This window comes from Pygocentrus nattereri, chromosome 3 (genome assembly GCF_015220715.1).
Source record: "Pygocentrus nattereri isolate fPygNat1 chromosome 3, fPygNat1.pri, whole genome shotgun sequence".
Classification (NCBI taxonomy): domain Eukaryota; kingdom Metazoa; phylum Chordata; class Actinopteri; order Characiformes; family Serrasalmidae; genus Pygocentrus; species Pygocentrus nattereri.
In genome coordinates this window covers 33,190,828-33,213,156 of record NC_051213.1, presented here as the reverse complement: position 1 = coordinate 33,213,156, position 22,329 = coordinate 33,190,828, and the positions used below count along the sequence as shown (strand labels likewise).

Sequence of the window (22,329 nt, the reverse complement as noted above, 5' to 3'; positions counted from 1 at the left end):
TGAGCAACTGAAGTTGTACATCAAGCAAGAATGGGAAAGAATTCCACCTACAAAGCTTCAACAATTATTGTCCTCAGTTCCCAAAGGCTTATTGAGTGCTGTTAAAAGGAAAGGTGATGTAACACAGTGGTAAACATGCCCCTGTCCCAACTTCTGTGGAACATGTTGCATGCATCAAGTTCAAAATGAGTGAATATTTGCAAAATGTAATAAAGTTTATCCGTTTGAACATTAAATATCTCGTCTTTGTAGTGTGTTCAATTGAATATAGGTTGAAAAGGACTTGCAAATCATTGTATTCTGTTTTTATTTATGTTTTACACAACGTCCCAACTTCATTGGAATTGGGGTTGTATATATATATATCGTAATCTGTTCTCAGCCTTGACTTGGACTCGACTACTGAAAGTCTTGGTCCCGACTCAAACTTGATGTGCCCTCGTCTCTGTCTTCACTTGATATTGGCTCTAGCGGTTTTGACTTCATCAAATCAGTTGACAAAACATTTTTAAGTACATTCAACATTTCTAACATTTTTTTAATATATTAAGTTATTACAAACTGACTTCAAAAACCTGCACAGAAGTGGAGCAATCCTTTGTTCTTTTCTAAATAATGACCTTTTGGCATGAGATGAAGGCAATCAGCCCCAGTGTTTAATGCTGCATGTCTGAGACACTAACAGCTGCTAATACTTACTCCCTCTGACTCACAGAGGAGGACAGTACTGTGCAATGTACATTGAGCATGGCCAAGGTAAATGAGGAAATACTCCGCCTGCCTTTGTTGAAGCAGGGGAGAGAAATAAAGATACAGAGAAATATATCTAGTGTGTCTAGCTTTGTTTTGTCAGGCTGTTGAAATTTAGTCAACTTCCTTTGCCTTTGTGAATTCTGCATGGCTGGGGACACATCTGTGACCAACCCCACCATTTCATTTGCTATTGGTTTGCAGAAGCATTCATTTCCTGTGCTTAAAGACTTTCACTCCTGCCCCTCATCCAAGACTCAAAGTTGAGAGGAAAGATGCCCAGAGTGCTGCTCATATGTCAACTTGCTGAATGAAGGTATTCATTCTTTCAATTCAATCATATGATAGCATGCATGGAAAAGGGAAAAACAGTAACACTTTACTGTAGGATAGTGTTCATAAGGCTACACGACGACTACATAAGCATTTATAAAGACTTATTCCAGTATCATCTGCCCTAAAGGCTGCATTTCACAGCTTTGAGGTCATAGATTTGGGTTGTGTCATGACACTTTTTGAGTAAAATGACTTTGTAGCTTTGCATAGAATTAATTAGAAGAATTAGATTGTAGGCCAGTCTTTAGAGGATCGTTTAACAACATTTTAGAGGAGAAGTATGGAAAGATTAGCACATGCTATGGTGAATATAACATTTTGTCCTCAAAACAACTGTTTACAGCAATAGATATCAACCTGTGGTACTGCTAATATATAGGCATTTGACAAAACTTAATTTAAATATAACAAAAATAAATGCTGTAATAAATACTTGTGATAATTAACCTACATATTTAGGTCGAGCTTGTTGATTTGGTCAAATGTGATCTACGTTTTTAAGTGCAAGTCAATGTAAAACGTTTCTCCTTTCAATTGCACGGAGCTCATCCATGATGGATTATTGATTGAGTCTTTCCACAGAAACGTTCCTGAGGCCGCCCCATTCTCAGCCAACATATCTGAGACCTGGGAAAACCAAGAAAACTAAGCCTAATCCAAAATGAAGAAAAACAGCAAAGAGTGCCAAGCACTAGGATAAATGTGCGCAGGAACTGAAACTGAGCAACTACACTTCTGTGCTGAACGTTTATTGTGTTGGGTTATATGATCAAATATAGCAAAATCTGACAGGCTACATTGATTAGTGTATTATATTTGTTTGCCTTTTAATGATTGGGTCAGGTTGCTAGTTGCAAAAGGTTGAGGTTATTACAGTACAAAAGTCAGGACTTAATAGGTTTAGGAATTCATTTATTCCCCAGTCCGTTGCGATACTTAAAAGCAGACTGTTTATATAAGTACATACACCAACTGGCCACTTCATTAAAATCACTTCCTTGTATCCACACTTTTTGTGCTTTCTATCAGCTCCACTTACCATACAGGTGCACTTACTAGTTCTACAATTACAGACTGCAGTCTCTCTGTTTCTCTGATACTTTGCTATCACCATTAGAATGACAAAGTGCAGCTATAAGGTAAGTGGAGCTGATAGCTTAGCCCTACCGTTTTAGGTACTGGGCTATTTTTTGTAACACAAAATAAATTTTTGATTATGTTTTTCTTTATTTATTTTCTTTATTTTTTTATTCTTTATGTATTTACATTTTATTTATTCATTTGTTAAGAAATTCTGCATACCCTGTGCAAAACAAGGTGAAAGTTCTATAGGTAGATATTATTAATATTATTAAATAGGTAGAATATTAAATTCCATTTTGCTATTTGTTTTATCTTAATTGTCTGTGTCCAGAAGGGGGCTTGTGTCCTGACCTGCATCTTGTGGGGGAAATTTTAAATAATTATCAATAAACTGGGATTAAGTGTTGGAAGTACATCTGTGGTGTCCAAGTGTGTTTGAACCTGGGTGTCTCTCTTTTTGGGCCTTGAGTGCCAGTAATATTTCCTAGGGGTGAAAATCCCCTAGGTGGCGTAGTCGTGCTTATTAATTTACCCCTCCTCTCTGCCACGCTGGAAAAAAACATATGGACAAATCCTCTGTTCATAAATATCTTATAAAACTGAAAATTGAAAACAGACCATGTAAATTCACTGAAATGTTACATTGGCCATGTATTTGAGCTGATTATCATTTCCATTTTAATACGACTATTTCTTTTCCAGACAGACATGAAACATTTCTTTTCAATAAAGAAGGATGGCTGGGAACATGTGTGATCATGACATGTACTATTTGGACAAAAGTACTGGGACACATCTCTTAATTATTGAATTCAGGTGTTCCATTCAACCATGCAGTCGCCTTTACATCCATTTTTGAAAGAATGGGTCATTCTAAAGAGCTCACTGAATTCGTACCATAATAGGATGCCACCACTACCACCAGACAATTTCTTCCCTCCTAGATATTCTGTTCAACTGTGAGTGGCAAGTGGCAGACCATATAAAGTTAGAATGTCGTTGCTCAGTGCACATTGCACACAAAACTGGCTCAAAAACTGTGTGCCAAGAGCTTCATGTATGGGTTTCCATGGCTGAGTAGCTACATGCAAGCCTTATATCACCAAACACTGTGTTTGGTCAGATGGAGTGGTGTAAAGCACACTGCCACTGAAATCTGGAACAGTGAAAACATACTCTTCGGAATGATGAATCATGCTTCTCTATCTGGCAGTCTGATGGACGAGTCTGGGCTTGGCGAATGCCGAAAGAACCTTACCTACCTGCATTGTGGCAACTGTAAAGTTTGGTAGAAGAGCGGTAATGCTATGGTGGTGTTTTTCAGGGGTTGGCCTAGGCCTCTTCCAGTGAGGAAACTTAATGCTTCAGATATTTTGGACAATTGTGTGCCTCCAACTTTGTGGGAACAATTTCGGGAAGGTCCTTTTCTGACTATGACTGTGTCCCAATGCATAAAGCAAGGTCCATAAAGACATAGTTGGGTAAGTTTGGTGCAGAAGAACTTCACTGGCCTGCACAGAACCCTGACCTCAACCCCATCCAACACCTTTGGCATGAACTACAATGGAGATTGTGAGCCAGGCCCTCCAGCATCAGTGTCCGACCTCACAAATTGTCTATTGGAGTGTTCTGTGGGAATGCAAAAATTCCCACAGAGACATTCTAAAATCTTGTAGAAAGCTTCCCAGAAGAGTGGAAGTTGTTAGCTATAGTTACAAATGGGGACCAACTTCATATTACTGCCTATGGATTTAGAATGGGATGTCTTAAAAGCGCATATCCCCCCCTAAAATTATATGAAGCAACAGACTGTGCTTAATTTCATTTTAAGTGGTAAAAATAGTGGTTTTTCAGTTCCATGCATGACTAATAGGTTCATTATAATTCTTTGCAAACTAATTCACAAAGCTGCATGGGCCATCTAATAGCATGGGGTATCTAATAGTAGACATGACAATGAATTGTAGCACATCTACTGGACCTGATTAATCAATGTACCTGAACTATTTATTCCTTTGAACTCAACATTGTTTTTTAAAGAGCAGCTGTATATAGACTGGAGTCGCCACTCATTCTTGCATTTGAAAGAAAAGAAGATTGACGTTGGTTTCAGACAGTCACCAGATTAAAGGTATATCAAATTGAGAACTACATGCTACTTAGTAAGGTTTGCACAGCTAGCCAACTTGTTGACTTTGCTGCACAGCAATGATGCTTTAAGTTTGATGTTAACTAGTGATTGATCATGTGATTATGACACTAACAACATGGACACATCACCAGACAAACAGTACGGAGGCTGGTGATTTCAGGATCCATATCTTCAGCTTCCCAAATGTTGCAATCGAGGGATCATTGAAGAGGGCATGTCATGGAGTTTGGTTTCGTTACAACATTTTTCTGCTGAAACACAGTGCTTCATAGTAGAAGTCTGCCAGAACTGTTTGTACAGTCCTACTCCTGCCTGCTCCTGCTAAATTTCATCTTATTACTGCAGAAATTTCATCTTATTACTGCAGAATTACTTTATTAATTTTAATGGTTTTCATGTTAGCATTTTATATTGTTATTTTTATATGCTTTAGTGATCTTTCTACTCTATCTAGGCTATTCATTAATTTGCCGGATTTCTCTTCATGTATACTTCATTCTACTCCCGCCTGCAGTGGGCTGGTTTCCTGCCCTCTCCCACACACAACACTGCAAATTAATCCTGCAAAATATTGTGGTGGGTGCAGACCTCAACTTCAAAGGTAAGATAGTAAGTGTTGTCTTATAGTAAGATAGTAAGTGTTTCTTAAAGACTACAATAGAAAGTCATGTGTTGTTGGAAAGAGACCACAACTCCCTATAATCCAATAAAGTATGAAGTAAGTTACTCGCATTTTTGGCAAGTTTCAGCGCTCTAAATTTCTCTGGCTCTCTGAACTTTTGCCATGGGTAAGCATCTCAGCGAGGCTGCCTAGGACACCTAAGTTGGATACAAACATGCAAGATTCCGGCTCCTGAAGATTCCGCCTCCCATAGTTATCTCCAGCTCCCTGAAGGCTAGTAGTGGAAACTAGAGCTTGTTGGAAAGGGCATGTCATGTTCGACCTGTGGAGTTGGGCTTAGGCACAAATGTTTAAAGTTCCATTTTTAAAGTTGCTTTTTGCAAAGCGTTCCCTTCCGTTCCCCAGTCAACCCACAACCTACACAACTTTTAACAACAAAGGTCAGCCCACCGGCTTTCAAGAGAGTTAAGAGGTCCTTTGACTCAACAATAGACTTCTTCCATTTCCTAATGCATTTATTTGTTGACTTTGCTGTTTGTTTCAGATCACTGTCATATTTAAAGGTGAAACTCTTCTTAACTTTGAACTTTCTGGCAGAAAGCAGCATATTCCCCTTCATTCCCCTAATCTTAAGTAAAGCCCCCTTCCCAGCTCATGAAAACCAGCCCTATGAAAACATCCTGCCACCACCATATCTGACTGTAGGCATAGTTTTCTTTAGGCGTAAGGCTGTGTTGGATGTGTGCCAAACATATCCTGTGGAATTAAGACCAAAGTGTTTAACCTATGATCTCATCAGGCACAAGAGGTTTTTGAATGTATTGGTATTTGGAACGGTTAATTTTCCCTGCTATCTGGACTGGAGCCCCAGTCCCAGATGAAAAGAGCAGACCAATGGATTTATGCTATACATATATTTTTGGAATTCAGCCTGTATTCTTGGAGACTGAACATATCTTCATGCAAAATTTAAACAAGCTTAGGTACTTTTTTAGTAGCTTTCATTTAGCCTGCCTAGTTCATAGCTCAGACTTATGACCTGAAATAATACACACAATGGTTGCAATTAGCAGCAACTGACAACCATAAGTAAGGTCATCAGCTTTAAACAATCTGGTCTCTGCAAAACCTTAGTTGTACTATATTTCTTCCACTTTTCAGTGATGGACTTCACAGTCTTAGATGAGGTCACCATGCTCAAATCCAAGCATCAGCTATAGAGGTGGAATGCCCCCCCAGCATTCAGTTGTGGAGCGCTGAAGTTATGGAGCACCATTGAAAAGCTTTGGTATGAGCTGGAGCAACAGCTGTGATTCAGAACTAATCATCCAGTATCAGTAGCTGACCTCACTGATGCTCTTGTGGCTAAATGCAATTAAATCCCCACAGCAATGTTCCAGATTCTAATGTAAAGCCTTCCCTGAAAAGTAGAGGCTGTTACAAGGACAAACTCCCTGTTATTGCCCTTGATTTCAGAAGAAGCGCTGGAAGAGGATGAGAAGGTATCTACAAATTCCTGAACATTATGGTGTAGAATGGCATTCTGTGCTTTTTGGTTCTTTGGTGAATGGTTGTTTTAGGCACAGTTTGAGTTTCATACTATTTAGTTTAGGGGTTTTTGGATGAAAGTAGCAGATGTAAGACATTATCTAATGCCTAAGGAAATGTTTTAAAAGTAATATTATATTTATTTGCATTAATCTAATGCATCAGCAATATATGTTCACGTTCAAGATTTCAGTTTTTGTTTCAAAGACAGCTCAGTAAGACTTTTTGCAACACCACAGCCTCCTAATCTTGCACTGTATACTCTATTGCAACAGCTATCACTCTTCACCCAGATCTCAGCTGGTTTATCTCATAGCACATATTCTGTCAGAAACCCTGGAGCAAAAACTTTGCCATTTTCCCCTAATCACTTTGATTAATCATCAGTCTAGCCTTGTGTATAGTTGTACAAAGCATCAAAGAAGAAAAAAAGGAGTAAAATTGATACAATTTTATTAACACTTCAGTTAGTAATATAATGTGTATTATCTAATTTAACAGTTAAAATAGAATCAGTGTAATTCATATTTCCAAACAGCTGCAGGATCTCAGACTCATAGAAGACAGTTCCTCATTATCCACACCCTTGTCTCCTAAGTCTGTCTCTGGAGAACAAAATCTGGAGGAAATTCCTCATTACGCCCTATTATATTCATTAGTGCATGAGGGCAATCCTCTGCACTTATACAAGCACAGAGAGAGAGAGAGAGATAAAGAGAGAAGAACTGGCCACCTGTCCCTGCTTATATAGGCAATAGTCATGTTCAGGCCACTGATCTGAGGTGTAATACACAAAAACCATCCAGTAATTCCTTATGATAGCAGAAAACAAAGTAGCAACAATATTTAACAGTTACACTAAAGTATACAGAGTCCTATGGGAGCATTCTTAGTGATTTTGTTTGTTCATGTTACACTTTCAAAGACCTCTTTAAGTGATTCTATATAGCCTTTGCCTTTAGTACAGAACCTTTGAAGAACTCCTTTTTAAAAGCATTTTAATAACATAAAACATTTGCTGCAAACACATCGTGATCAGAATCGTCCACCTCAATTCAAGAGATTCCATTGGCTTTGTGTAAATGTGGCAGTCTCAGTAGCTCTTTAAAGACACGGCAAAGTCAGATGTTTACCTCTACATTAGTAGTGCAGGCTGACTTGGAAAACTTGAACACAAAACATCAGCATAGTTAGAATAATGAACACCTGTAGAATGCAAAGCTAACCATTAGCATGTTATGATAAAGTTGTGAGCTCAAGATAACCTTAGTTGAAGATAGCTGATAAAAGAATAAGACAAATGAAAGCAAATTAAACAGAATTATATGTTTGGGAGGAGGACCACACCTGCAGCTCCCCCGCCTACAAATCTAATGTCCTATGAATTTCCTTTAGTTTTCTATGGCATAAAGGTTTTTGCACCCCACCAGCCCCATAACCCCTCCTGATCCTCAGATGCAACTCTCAGTCTTCCCTCTGTTCATCAGGAGGGGGTCCAGCCCTATAACTCAAAGCAGATATTCCCCTGAGCTCCAGTCCAAATTGTTCGAGTTCTCTCCCCTCCTGCAGTCACACAGGCTGTTCTCATACTCGCACACAAAACAACACAATTAAACAATATACACCCCTTTCCTAATGTACAGCATTATCAACATTATACAGCACATTTACAGTCCATTTTTGGAGGGCTCTACCATGAGTCTCTGCATTTGGCCACTCACAAGGCCACACCTCCCAAGCTCCTTGGAGGCAGTGCAAAACATGTAGTGGATCTCTACAGTTTCTTGGCCAGTTTTTATGGTAATGTAACGCAAAAGCTTGCAGTAAGTGTAAAGACCAGACTTATGCTTCTCGTGCTTTTATAGTTTTCAGAGTACATCAGTCATCCACACAAGTTAGAAAGCTAGCTCACTCAGTCTCACTAGCTAGCTACCTTTAAAGTAAACTTAGAGGTCCTTAAGTTTCATATTTTGCCTTTCCACTTGAGCAATGCAAGCTTCATCCAATGGGTTTCTTCTGTTCAAATTAGTACAGCGGAATGCAAAAGTTTAAACACCAGTCTTGTCAATGTTTTGTTGATGTTCTAAGTGCATATAAATCTGCAGGGAACAAACTTGTGCACAATTTTTGTTTTTGTTTTTTCCTGGGTTTAGCATTCATTTTCTAAGCCGCTTTTCCTTCTGGAGTCTATCACTGTGCGGAAGGCAGGAAACACCCTGGACAGGCTGACAGTCCATCGCAGGGCAGACACACTGACATGCACACACCTAAGGGCAATGTAGCATCTCCAGTTTGCCTGACTGCATGTCTTTGGACTGTGTACAAAGAGTAACCCCACACAGACTTGGGGAGAACATGCAAACTCCACACAGAAAGGACCCTGGTTGCCTGGTCAGGGAGTTGAACGCCAGGCTCTTATGCATAAAAAATAAAACATAAGATGTAAAACTTTTGCAAGTAGTGGGGAAAGAAGCCTAAACCCACATTCAAGTCAAATTAATAATACTTTAGTAAAATAATGACTCAAGTAAAACAACTTAACAAAAAAAAAAAAAAACAACTTGAGAAGAAGAGCATGTGTGCCAATTCCTAAAGGATACTTAGAAAATCCAGCATCCATCAGAATTGGAACTGAAGCTTGATAGGCTCTACTCTTCTCTTTCTGACATTATTTTGGTCTATAGTAAAACGTTAAAGCTCCAATGTCAGAGATGTGACCAGTCACAAAGAAGTATAGATGGTGTCACCAACAAAACCAAAAAAAGGAATTAATAAGATTTTATGAATATAATTCACATGAACAGCAAAAATGTAACTGACCAAAAAGTAGATTCCTTTATTCACTTATACTCAGGAAATACTCAGAAAAGTACATATTTCTCAAAAAAGTATTCTTACACGTACTTGAGAAAATGTGTTTAAACACAACGGATTTAAGGAGTAGATGTTTCCACCTCTACACTCTGACGTAGACATTTTAGACCAAGGCCAGTCTAAGTTTTGTCTGATTGTTTAAACTCAACGCTGCTGCCAAACTCATTTGCATAAATATGAAAGCTGCCAAACTTTTTCCACTGCACTGCTAAACAAATGCTAAGTGATTGTAAATAAGATATGGGCAAATTTTACATTTCCTGCACATCTATGCTTCACTAATGCTTTCCTGTTCTGACAATAAAACATCAGAAACCTACACTGTTAGTCATTTTACTGCTCTGAGTGAGAAGTCCAAAAATGTAAGTCCTGTCCATCTGCTTCTTTTCAACATGTGTGTGTGGTCCATCCTGACAGATATTCAACTAATATGGTTTATCTTTTGTTTATCATGCTGGGTGAAACCTCGACATCATTCCTCCGTTTAGTTTACAGGCCTTTATAAACATTCTAGACTCTTAAACACTCCGAAAAAAGTTCAATGAGTTACTGTAAACAAAGCATTCAGGTCCACAAAAGAAGCACTACTGCCATACTTTCTTTAAAAGAGAAGGGTCAGATCATGGCTGTTTATCCTTTGGAGCAAACTGGACGGGTCGATATCTTTTGCATTTTGATGTTTTTTTACAAAGGATCCCTGAAATGTCCTTTTTGTTTGTGCAGGGGTCGACAATAAACGATATATACAGGGCATTTTTGAAGGCTTTTCAAGCACTCCTTTGTTTGTTCATATGCATGCAAATACACCAGCCTTCAAAAGTGTGGAATCACTTGTCATATTAATAATTGACACTATTATTGACTGTTTTCATGAAGAATTGACTACTAGAAATGGTCTAAAATGACTTGGAATAAAATCCTTTTACATTTAAAAAACAGGAATGCTCTTTGGCTTCTTCTGAGAAGTTACCATTTTGGTTTTTGCCCAACAACAACAATAAGCTAGTCAAAGTTTATTTATATAGTGCTAGTACAGCAGGTGTTGTCACAAATGTGCGTCGCCAAATGGAGACAGTGGTGAGGAAAAACTCCCGAAGAGCAAGAAGAGGAAGAAACCTTGAGAGGAACCAAGACTCCAAAGGGGAACCCGTCCTCCTCTGGTCGACAGAAGATAGCAAGACAATAACACAAGAGCAAAATGAACAGAAAATAAAGCTTTAACATTGGTATGAAATATTAAAACACAGAAAAGGGGAAAAGCAGGTGAAGCAGTGGCTTTGATCAAATAGGTCAATTCTGTGTATGCAGCAGTACCATCAGGAGGGTCAGTGACATGCAGCTGAGGATGGCACAGCGTTGTACAGCAGGAACAGAAGGTCCAGAAGGCCAGTTTGATACACAATATAATGTTATTATTTATTTACAGTAAGTTCTGGTACTGCCAGCAATTTGATCACCAAGTTTCAAATGCAAGACATTCTGAATGTTCATTACAATTTATAACAGCTTCAGACGAGGTAGCTGGAGTCAAGGAAGCTGCAGAGTAGTAAAGTCATAACAGCAGAATTGGAGACATTGTTCTGCAACAGTTTTAAAATATTTTAGCAAAAAAAAGATCCCAAACTTTTGAACTTCAAACTGTTAATGCTGTTTTACAAATCAGTACATGGAAAGCGTGCGCTCACAGTTCAAGGGTCCACTGTAGATGCTCACCTTGCTTTAAATCAGCATTCAGTTAAATATCTGAATGCATCCCAACGTTTAAGACTAATCCCTGTTCTGACCTTAATGGAAACCTAGTCCTGCATCTAACTCTAAATTCAGCACTGCTCATCACCAGTTGGGTTTCAACACGTAGTTTGTAAACAGTTAAAGCATCTGTAGATAATCTTTAAGGGACCAAAATAAAGCACCTTGTAGGCTCACTACACTTTTCTAAGAGCGTTCTAGCAACACAGCAGATTCTCAATCAGCCTGCAGTCACTCTCAACAGCAGCACACTGAGAAAAAAAAGCTCTTCAACATCAACAGTTTCAGCTCAGTATCATCTCTGACTATTGGATAGCATTACGAGTAAGACCTGAAAACTTTGATTTCTAATGGAAATAGCTCTGTAGTTTTTTTTTTTCAGCAGGTAGATGCTTTTTTATCTGTTATTGAAAGCACTTCGACTACTCCATGACGTCATTTTGCATACAAAAAGCTCACATGCAGCAGATAATTATATCAGTTTTATCCACGAAAAGAGATAAGTGCAGTACTTACATAAGGCTGGTGCGCAGGGCTGGAATCTCACTCAGCAAGCGCCTCTGCCCTCAGCCTTATTATTCCCACCCGTATTCCGACAAACTTCGCGCACTTAGACTGGCTCAAAAGCTTCGACTCACACCGGGGAGCTCTTTGTGACTATGAGCTTTGAGCCGGCCCTACCATACAGTCACTGTATTGACCAATCACAGAGCAGTAAATTGGATCCTCTCAGAAGCGGAGGCGAAGCTTTGGTGGAAATATGGAGGGGGAATAAATAACGCGCTTTTTGTTTCACGAATGCTCAAGTTGGGCACCCCAGGGACGCGGGTAGAGGGATTCAGCAACCCCAGATTTCAGGTTTAGTTAACTGCAAAAAAATAAATAAATAAAAATAAAAATAATGATAATAATAATTAAAAAAAACCAAACAAACAAAATAAAAGCCCTGAAGATCTGAGCTTAAACGTAATGTGAACGTGATGAAGAGCAATATCTGCTTGTTTTCAAATTAAATGTGTAGGTTTTTTTTTTAAAGTAATTTGCATGAAGTTCGCCCAGAAGGAGAGAGAGCAGGGAAACGAGCTGACAGCTGACAGGTTACACACCTTGTTGTCTGTGTTAGCGTTTGATTGTTTGTATCAAAAAGCAGGTTTGAAAGAAAACACATCTAAAAAGTGACGTGAATAATTTTACTGTGTGTGTGTTTCCTCACATTGCTGGAATTCAACAAGCAGGACATTTGAAGTGGCTAGTCTGAGGAGCCTTGAGCTACACTGCACATGCGGAAGATCCTTGTTGTCCAGGCAGCCTGAGATGAAGATCTCATTGATGCTGCCATCATTGAATCTGAACCTAAATGTTACATGTGCACTTCCATTACATTAAAACAGCTGGTTTGTGTGACCTTGTCACTGGGACTCTGCAGAAGGGACCAGCCAGAGCCCTGCAGAATCAGCGGCAAACTGTTTGGCGATTTTTTCAGCACAGCCCACACCGTGCCATCTGATGTTGTGAAAGAGGAGATCCAGCTCCACAAGTTGGGAAAAGCCATCCGTCTAGATTCAAATCCACTGAACTGGTAGAAAGAGAACGAGCGTCTGTACCTACATTTGTCCAAACTCTCTTATTGGCAGGGGACATTGTGACCGGTCAAAGAGCAGCAGTTTCTCCAGAGAGTGTGAACATACTCATCTTCCTAAAGAAGAATTTTAAAATGTAAATGTCAGTAATAGTTGTCAGAGCAAAAAAATCTAGTGCTACATTATTTTTCAGTTGTTAGTTTGTTCAAAAAAGCCATTTGGAGGTTACAATCAGTTTGATCATTATTAAGAGACCCTTATTAGTCCCACAACAGGGAAATTTCACTTGCGCATTCAACCCATCCATGAAAGTGAAACACCACATACACACTAGTGAGCGCACACATGCCAGGGGGCAGCGGTGGGCAGCCCAATCCACAGTACCCAGGGAGCAGTTAGAGGTTAGGTATCTTGCTTAAGGACACCTCAGTCATGTGCTGTCGGCTCTGGGGATCGAACCGGCGAATTTCCGGTCACAAAGCTGGTTCCCTAACCTCCAGCCCATGACTGCTTTTGTTAATTATGCCAACATCCTTCTTGTACAAGGTTTTCTGGCTATGAAGAGCTTGAACGGTAGCTCTTGATGTGTAATGTGAGAAGTGCGCTCTGCAGTAAAAAGAATCACCAGAAAAGGCAGAAGCTGCCAGGTTTAGTGGCTTTTTTTTCAAGTGAGGACATTTGAGCTGTTTTTGTAATCAAGTAGCTCTCCTTTTTTTGTTGTTTAACAGTTTGGTCATTATTACATTTAAAGTCATTTTTATAAATGATTGTTTTGACCATATGGCCTTAGTGTGGTGCATTTAAACATATATATGGTTATAAAACACTTGAACTGTAGCCTGGTCTTTTTCAAGAAGAATTGGAAGATGTAGATGACAGCTGTCAAGGCGTTAAATTAATGCCCTGTTGATCATTACAAATCATCAAATCCACTCATCTAAGAAGTGGAACTTCCAGCAAATCCAACATCTAGACCTGAATGACTAATTCAGTAACAGACCAATTAACAGTATAGACAAAACATTAGTTTACTATGTTTTCCAGAATAAACAAACTGTACGTTTTTCATATTAAAAGCACCAAACCACTTTTTTCTTTTTCTGATTTGAAAAAGGTGACACTCACCTTTGTGTCAGCTTGCGTGGATTACTGTTCATAGGTTTACATACCTTGGCAGAATTCGTGAAATACTGGCCATGAACGATTTAGGAATTAATTGGCCATCATGCATAAAACATATGTCACAATACGTTTCTTACATTTCATCCAGGATTGGATTGACTTTGCTTGATACTGAGTCATGGGCAAAGCATATGGACTAAACTTTATAAGTCATGAAAAGGATACAAAACCAAGAAGTACCAAGTAGTGCCAACCAGTAGTGTTCAAACTCTGATAAATAAGTGAGAAGGAAGGGGTTCTGCTGATACCAAGACAGAGTCAGGTAGACCAACAAGGATTTCAGTGACAGCTTCCAGGAAAAATTGTCAGGATACAAAGAAAAATCCACACAAGCAACTTTAACTTAAATACAAGTATCTCTGCAAAAAAATGGTGCTGCTGTTCCAAGATGCTCAATAATGAGATACTTCAACACAAAGGGGCTGCTTAGTCGAGTTGCCAGAAAAAAGTTGTGCCAGTGACACAAAACAGGCCACGTGCAATATGCCAAACAGCACCTACACAAGCCTTAAAACCTCTGGAACAAAGTCATTTGGAGTGATGGGACCCAAACTGAACTATATATGTTTAGACAGGAGTTAAGAAGGTCTATGACAAAAAGTACACAATCCCTACTATGAAGCCTGGAAGTGGATGTTTTGGGGGTGTGTGACCTACAGCTGCACTAGGAATTTTGTCAAAATTGATGGGAAAATGAATTTAGCAGGCAATCAGAAAACACTGGAGGACAATTTGTATTCATCAGCCCAGAAGCTGAGCATGGGAGACACAGGAACTTTCCAAAATGACAGTGATCTAAAACACGAAGCCAAGTCAACCTTTCAGTGGCGACAACAGAAAAACGTGAAGGTTCTGGAGTGGCCATCAAAGTCTACTGACCTCAATATCACTGAGCCACTTTGGGGAGATGTCAAACATGCAATTCATGCAAGACAGCCCAAGAATTTTACAGGACCTAAAAGCTTGTTGCCAAGAAGAATGGGCAGCTTTACTGCCTGAGAAAATAAAAAGAGTCTCATCCATAGCTCAAAAGTCTCAACCATCCACAAAAGACGGCAAGTTGTCATCGAAGATAAAAGGGACAATACACACTATTGAGGATCTACAAACTTTTGAACAGGGGACCATATCATGTTTTTCTTCGTTGTGACATTTTGTTTAAGAGGTTTGCTACTCTGTCTACCTTAGAGTTTAATTTGAATCCCATTAAAATATAAGAAATGTGTTTGCCTGATCAGTTATGTTTTTTTTTGGGGGGGGGGTGGTGGTGGTGATCATATGCTCAATATGGCCTGTTGATCTTCGTTGAGCTTCATAACAGATTCTTTTGATGCTTCCTCATTCTCAGTAAAGCAAAAAGGTGACCAAACTTTTGCAACTGCTCCCCATAGACTCTGGAACAGTCTATTTATGTAAGCTGTGTGTATTTCCTATCTTTTTATTTTTAAGCCATAACAGTCCTTTTTAACATAATCCAAGACCCTGAGCTATTTTCAGTACATGCCAGTAAGCCTCTGTTCTGCATCTTGAGAAGTAAAAATTAACAGGGAGGTGGATTTTTAAGCTTGTAGACATGAATCGGTGGTGATCCTACTAAAGCACACATTTTGATAAATGTGAAAACATGATCCTTTCCTCCCACTCTCTTTATCCCCAATCCTGCTGGTGCATCAATCTTGTGGGCTGAATCTGACACTTTCATTGTCTCCTATGACACTTTTGCTTTATATCAACCCCATTGCACAGCCATGACTAGAAAACATCCACAAGTGAAAGCACAGGACTATAGGCATCATCCGAAATGTGGTTTCCTTTGGTTTGTGCATTAAAACTTAAGACCCTGGCAAACACATGATTACATCACTTCACGGCAATGTTTTCTAGTGCAGTTCTTGAGAACTCCCAGACACACATCCCAGACAAGCCATTACTGGAAGAGGCAGAAAAGGGTTCTACGGTTAGTAGATCTACTTTGGCACACAAATATACATCTGAAAAAATCCTGATACCCCTTATAATTAAAGAGTTCAGCTACTTTAAGGTACATTCATTGCTGACACAGGCACTCCGCACACACAGCTTGTATCATCTCCATAGAAAAGTATTGGCAATAGAATATGATTCTCTGACACAGCTGCGCACAAGCCTAAGATCATCAGGCCCAGTGCTAAATATCAGCTAGAGGGGTAAAAGCCTTCCAGCAGTGGAGCAGTGGAACTTTGTTATCTGTACAAACGAAGGTTCATGTTTTTTGTTACACTGTACACATTTGATCGGATTAGTTGGTTTCACATTGCGGTATAGCTAACTTTGCATGACACACTTACATCCTATCATCATCTGTTACATGGGCTGCGTCTCCCTATACTCAACACTGATTTGTTTGTAGTGGAGCATGTGTCTGATGTTGACATGTTGGCAATGCGGCAGGTAGCCTCTCTCTCATCCTCTTAATAAATAAGGATTTCAACATTCTTATGTGTTTTTCAAGTTGGCATTTGATTTTTTTATTTGACTATTTTATGTGCTACTGTGGCTCATTTTTACTTCTCTCATGGTTTATTTTCTTCATCTGCTGTTTGATGGGTGACGATACCCTGCCTTAACGAGTAGTTATTTGCTGATTACATTTGTTCAGTTGACTGAAATGAGTTAAACTGGTAAGTGCTGCTGTTTTGTGTGTGAAGTTGTTGTACTTTTGCTTCATAGTTTGGGCGTGAAATATAAATCTGTATGTATGTCCTTTTTAATTTTTCTTCTTGCATATATATGCGGTATATCATCTATTAATATCAAGGCATTTTTTCTATTTCACCAGATCCGGCGGTGAGAATCTCGTGAGACTGTACAGAGTGAGTGGAGTACGTCGGGAGAGTTCATTATAAGTTAAGGTAAGTCAGTTACCTGAGGGGCATAATTTTATTAATTACACATGTTAGCCCAGTAACGTTAGCTGGTTAGCTATCCTTGCCAGGTGTTGTGAAGATAATTTATTATTTACTGTGCACATAACAGAGAGGAGCGTGCAGCTTAAAGCACCACAGAACAATTATATTTTTATCTTTCAAGTCACTTAAATTTTAACTTGTATCGTGAGGAATGTATTTATTTATTAAACAGATATTTTTAAACACTGAAGCTGTGAGTGCATTTATGTATGTATACGTTCCGTACCATGGACAGCGCGCCAGGGGTATGAAGTTAGCCTCATAGCTGCCGGCTTCCTTTTAATCTTCCAGCCCTTCTTAAGTCACGTAAAAGGCACAGGTTGCACCCGGTGCCAGAATATGACTCCAGCGTGATATTAAAAGATGAGCAGAGAACTAAAGTAATTTTCTGGTTTTAGAAACACACTTTTGATGTGCAACTTATGATCTAAAAAAAGATCCTAATGGAATAACAATGTACAGTTTTTAAAAAAATGTTGGCACTGTACACAGGATGTACAGTATTTGACTATAAACTAACCTGCGGTTTGCTTTTCCTCTTTAGACACTGTTCTCAGCACACACAATCACACAACAGGAGGCAATGGACACGATGGCTAAATACCTCAAGTATGCACCTGAGGGGTTGGGTGGTGGTGGCCGCAAGAAATAAGATTTATCTTTGAAATTCTTTATACTCAGCCTGATGCAAGTTCTTCGATACCCTGTAATTGCTGGACATTTTGTTTGTAGTCCTGCTGTTCCATGTTCTCAGAGAAGAAATTTACAGAGAGAATAAAAAAATAAAATTGTACTTTTTTCATTATGGCATACAGTTGTTTTTTTCCTCTCTCCCATGCAATTCAATCATGAACGTGAGTTTTGTGGTTTATTCAAGGTTGAATGTATGACGTTGAAACAACGTTGGGATATCAACGTTGATTCACTTTTCAAAATCAACACCAAATCCAACGTTGATTCAACCATAACATTAGACGTTGATTCAACGTTGATTCAACGTTAAAATGCCAGCTGGGATCCATTGAAAGAAAAATGTCCAGTTCTAGGCGTAATCCCTGTCCTGGAAACTGAACCTTCAAATGCTGTAATAATACAATTTCTAGCCTGCTACAAAATGATAGAGGGGAGCTTTATCCACTTGAACAAAACAGAATGCATTTAGAGTGAGATTTGTCTTGACCAGACAGTCCAGTTTTGAGTCTATTGACAACATCAACATCAACATCAATCGACAGAAAAACCCCAAACCATGTCTGTTCAAAAACTAGATGCCTGGTAACCTTAGCATCTAGCATGTATCTTTCCTAGAGGACTAGAGGCAGTTTCTGCAACAAAGAGACACAAATTCACACTGAATACACTTCATACTCCTCAGTATGTACACACACTTATTTTACTCCCACAAATAAAACAAGTCTCATCCAAGTCAGAGTGTTAAATTAGAAAATTTGAGGCAGTAAACAATTTCAGTGGAAAGTAACAGTGTGCCCAACAGACCAGGGTAGAAGCCAAAAAGAGGCCCACCCTTGCTTTATCACTCCATCCCACTCACTTTACACCATGACCCAAAGGTTCTTCTCCAGAGCTACTCTTTCCTATAAATTCACAAAAACATGCACTCGGCACTCAGAAGTATCACAAATAATCTGACTAATGTGCACTTCCAGCATAATTTACAACCCCAATTCCAATGAAGCTGGGACGTTGTGTAAAACATAAATAAAAACAGAATACGATGATTTGCAAATCCTTTTCAACCGATATTCAATTGAATACACTACAAAGACAAGATATTTAATGTTCAAACGGATAAACTTTATTGTTTATTGCCAATATTCACTCATTTTGAATTTGATGCCTGCAACACGTTCCAAAGAAGTTGGGACAGGGGCAACAAAAGACTGGGAAAGTTGAGGAATGCTCAAAAAACAGCCGCTGGCTTCTCTGGGCCCGAGCTCATCTGAGATGGACTGACGCAAAGTGGAAAAGTGTCCTGTGGTCTGACGAGTCCACATTTCAAATTGTTTTTGGAAATCATGGACATCGTGTCCTCCAGGCCAAAGAGGAAAAGGACTGTCTGGATTATTATCAGCGCAAAGTTCAAAAGCCAGCATCTCTGATGGTGTGGGGGTGTGTTAGTGCCCATGGCATGGGTAACTTGCACATCTGTGAAGGCACCATTAATGCTGAAAGGTACATGCAGGTTTTGGAGCAACATATGCTGCCATCCAAGCAATGTCTTTTTCAGGGACGTCCTGCTTATTTCAGCACAACAACGCCAAGTCACATTCTGCACGTGTTACAACAGCGTGGCTTCGTAGTAAAAGAGTGCGGGTACTAGACTGGCCTGCCTGCAGTCCAGACCTGTCTCCCATTGAAAATGTGTGGCACATTATGAAGCGCAAAATACGACAACGGAGACCCCGGACTGTTGAGCAACTGAAGTTGTACATCAAACAAGAATGGGAAAGAATTCCACCTACAAAGCTTCAACAATTAGTGTCCTCAGTTCCCAAACGCTTACTGAGTGCTGTTAAACGGAAAGGTGATGTAACACAGTGGTAAACATGCCCCTGTCCCAACTTCTTTGGAACGTGTTGCAGGCATCAAATTCAAAATGAGTGAATATTTACATTAAATATCTTGTCTTTGTAGTGTATTCAATTGAATATAGGTAGAAAAGGATTTGCAAATCATCGTATTCTGTTTTCATTTATGTTTTACACAACGTCCCAGCTTCATTGGAATTGATGTTGTACACTCAAAGCCCATTTTTATAGAAATGTTTCCTATTACTTTGAAAGATTGTTGTACTGACATTGATCCCTTCTTCTTCTTCTTCTTCTTCTTATTATTATTATTATTATTATTATTATCCATCCATTTTCTAAGCCACTTTTCCCTCAGGGTCGCAGGTATTATTATCATTATTATTTAAATACACAACCATTTTATCAGATCAAATACATTCCAGTTTATCAGTTTACTTACTAAATACTGTAAAATACCTATTTCAGAAACTTTTAATCTCTGAATTATGACAACAAAAATGTCAATGTATGTTTATGATCTTTATAATTAAACTGGATAAATTAAACAAAATGTGAATTCTTATTATACTGTTTGGTATTATCACTGTGCAACTGATTGTGGCCCATGATAAACGTTTGCAGCATGATTATCTCTGAATGTATGTCTATTTGTCCAGGAAAATTCATCCATAATAAGAAAAAATCCTCTGGGAATAAAAAAAAACAGAGGACTGCTAGTCCTGGGTGGCTGGGATTATTTTGATAATTCATCAACAACAATATATAAGTAAAAGTAATAAAAGTAATGAGTAATAAAAAACACCCCCAAAAACATATTAGATACGTCAAAATTGTATGAAGAGGTCATTATTTTTTAATGATCTATGAATGGCAGGGCAGAAGGTCAACAAAGTCCCGTGAGCAGCTGTATTATTACAAAATATCTACTCAATGACATGAACGTTCTTGTTTTACAGAAACCTTTGTCTTTAGTATTTTATCTTTATTCTAGCTTTGCTTCTTTTCAGCACTTGCTTTCAGTTTTATCCCAAACACATTCACTGATGTTGAGATCTGGACTATGGGGTGGTCAGTTCACTGTTCTGAGAGCACCAGCAGCTTCTCTGTTTAATTTGCAAATTTTGTTACTTTTTGTCTACAGCATAACATAACAGTGGGTTATTTTATATCTAATCTCCTTAAAAATATCTCTTTAAAAATGAACAACTTGTACATCAAGGCCATTTTACTGGAAATTAAATGATAGGCTGTCTTTGACTTTTGCATTGTACTGTACGTACAATACAGCTCAGTATAAGCTAATGGAAAACAACCTTACATGCTACATTTTCTAGCAACTTTTTGTGACAAATTAACTCACAAATATCTACAGTACTGTACTGCAGGGTTTTGAATGATCTGCTCCATTACATTTTCTCTACTCAATCTGGTTTTAAGCTTAACTCAGCAAACCAGGGAAACTATCAGGGAAACAGACAGAGTATCTGTGGGTGTATTGGGTGCTTTCTTATGTGTGAGGTTGATTAAATTAAAGCGAAACATCTTGAAAAAAAGGCTGAAAAGAATGAAAGGGCTAAAGGGCTACAACTAAATCGGCTCCAATCTTTGTCATTAAACCTAATAATGCCAGTTTTACCATTTGAAATGCAAGACCTGGCACGTTACAGAATCACTTCCAGTAAATAGGTTAAAGCATTGTAAATAGTACAAACTTCAGGCCAAAGTGATTATGTCTGTATGGGTTGGCATATCACTGTGTTTTATTTGGGTGTTGAAAGATAGTTTGAAGGTGTCAGACATCATTTCAACATGAGCTGACACACTAAGTGCTCTGTACAGGTGTGCTATACCCTTTTTAACATTGGGTTTTTTTCCTGCCCATTTAAGAATCAGAAAACATACCTGTCATGCTGGGATCAGGATGCACCATTTCTCCTCATTTGCTAGGATTGGCTGGTAGAGTCTTATCCCACCGGCTGCACTAAGATCTGTTGGTAACACTTTACATTAAGGGTACATGACCTGCCAGTAATTAAGGCATTTACTAATGAATAACTAATCAGAAAGTAATGAATCATTAATCAGGAACAAATGAATAAGTTGTATATTAACAACCACAAGTCTAAATTACTAACGCATGTACTAATGAATGAAGATGAAAGGCTTTCTTCAGTGCCTGGATTTATTAGGAGTTCATGTGTTAATTCCTGTTGTTACAAGATCACCCTCAGACACACTGCTCTGGAATATTATGCCTATCAAAGTCAACCTTTTTTTTTTTGTAGCTCCATCCTCTCATCATTTTGTCCTTCTGTTTCATCCTGCTGTGTAAGCAGCCCTTGTATTTGCCTGTTTCTATCTGTCAGGTCTTGAGTCTATTGTTTTTGATTTCTTATGTTACTCTGTCTGTTTCTACGCACCGGGTGACTGTTTAATAAAATTAAAAGCTTACACTGATATTGTTTTGCAACTACTCCTCATTTGTGACAGTGGCCATAGTTGTAATTCATCTTTCATGTTAATATTATGACATATCATAACTCTTGTATTGATACACACATCATGAGGGAATGGTTTATTCTACAGATACCACTGAACTCAGAAATGAGTTAATCATTGATAGGGAAAGTGCAGTGCCTTGCTCCAGGGGTCATCAGAATCCTTAATTGTATTCATTTTCCCGCATCTAGTACACCGGATTGATCTCAACAGCATCAATTCTCAGTTCACTATAAATAAAACAATGATTACTGATAACTCATGATGAGTGTATAATGTTTGTGCTCCCTACAGTAACATGATGAACGAGTCACACTTTATTACTGATTAAAAGCTAAAAAAATAGCAGGGGTTAATCATTACTTACCAAAATGACTTCATTCTTTTGCTCTCTCAAGAACAATGATGAAAGACATTGATGAAATTCACAGGACTAAAAAAGCTTATTTTATGA

General features: G+C 38.6%; 1 protein-coding gene across 2 annotated transcripts in view; it reads right to left on the bottom strand.

Moving 5' to 3' along the window:
• col6a4a (collagen, type VI, alpha 4a) overlaps positions 1-11,758 on the bottom strand; it is a 52,655-nt gene extending 40,897 nt beyond the window's left edge. For both annotated transcript variants that reach the window (XM_017714366.2, XM_017714367.2), the window contains exon 1: positions 11,631-11,758. The gene's annotated coding sequence lies outside the window, so the exon portion shown is untranslated. The remainder of the gene's footprint in view (positions 1-11,630) is intronic.
• Between the last annotated feature and the right edge of the window lie 10,571 nt (positions 11,759-22,329).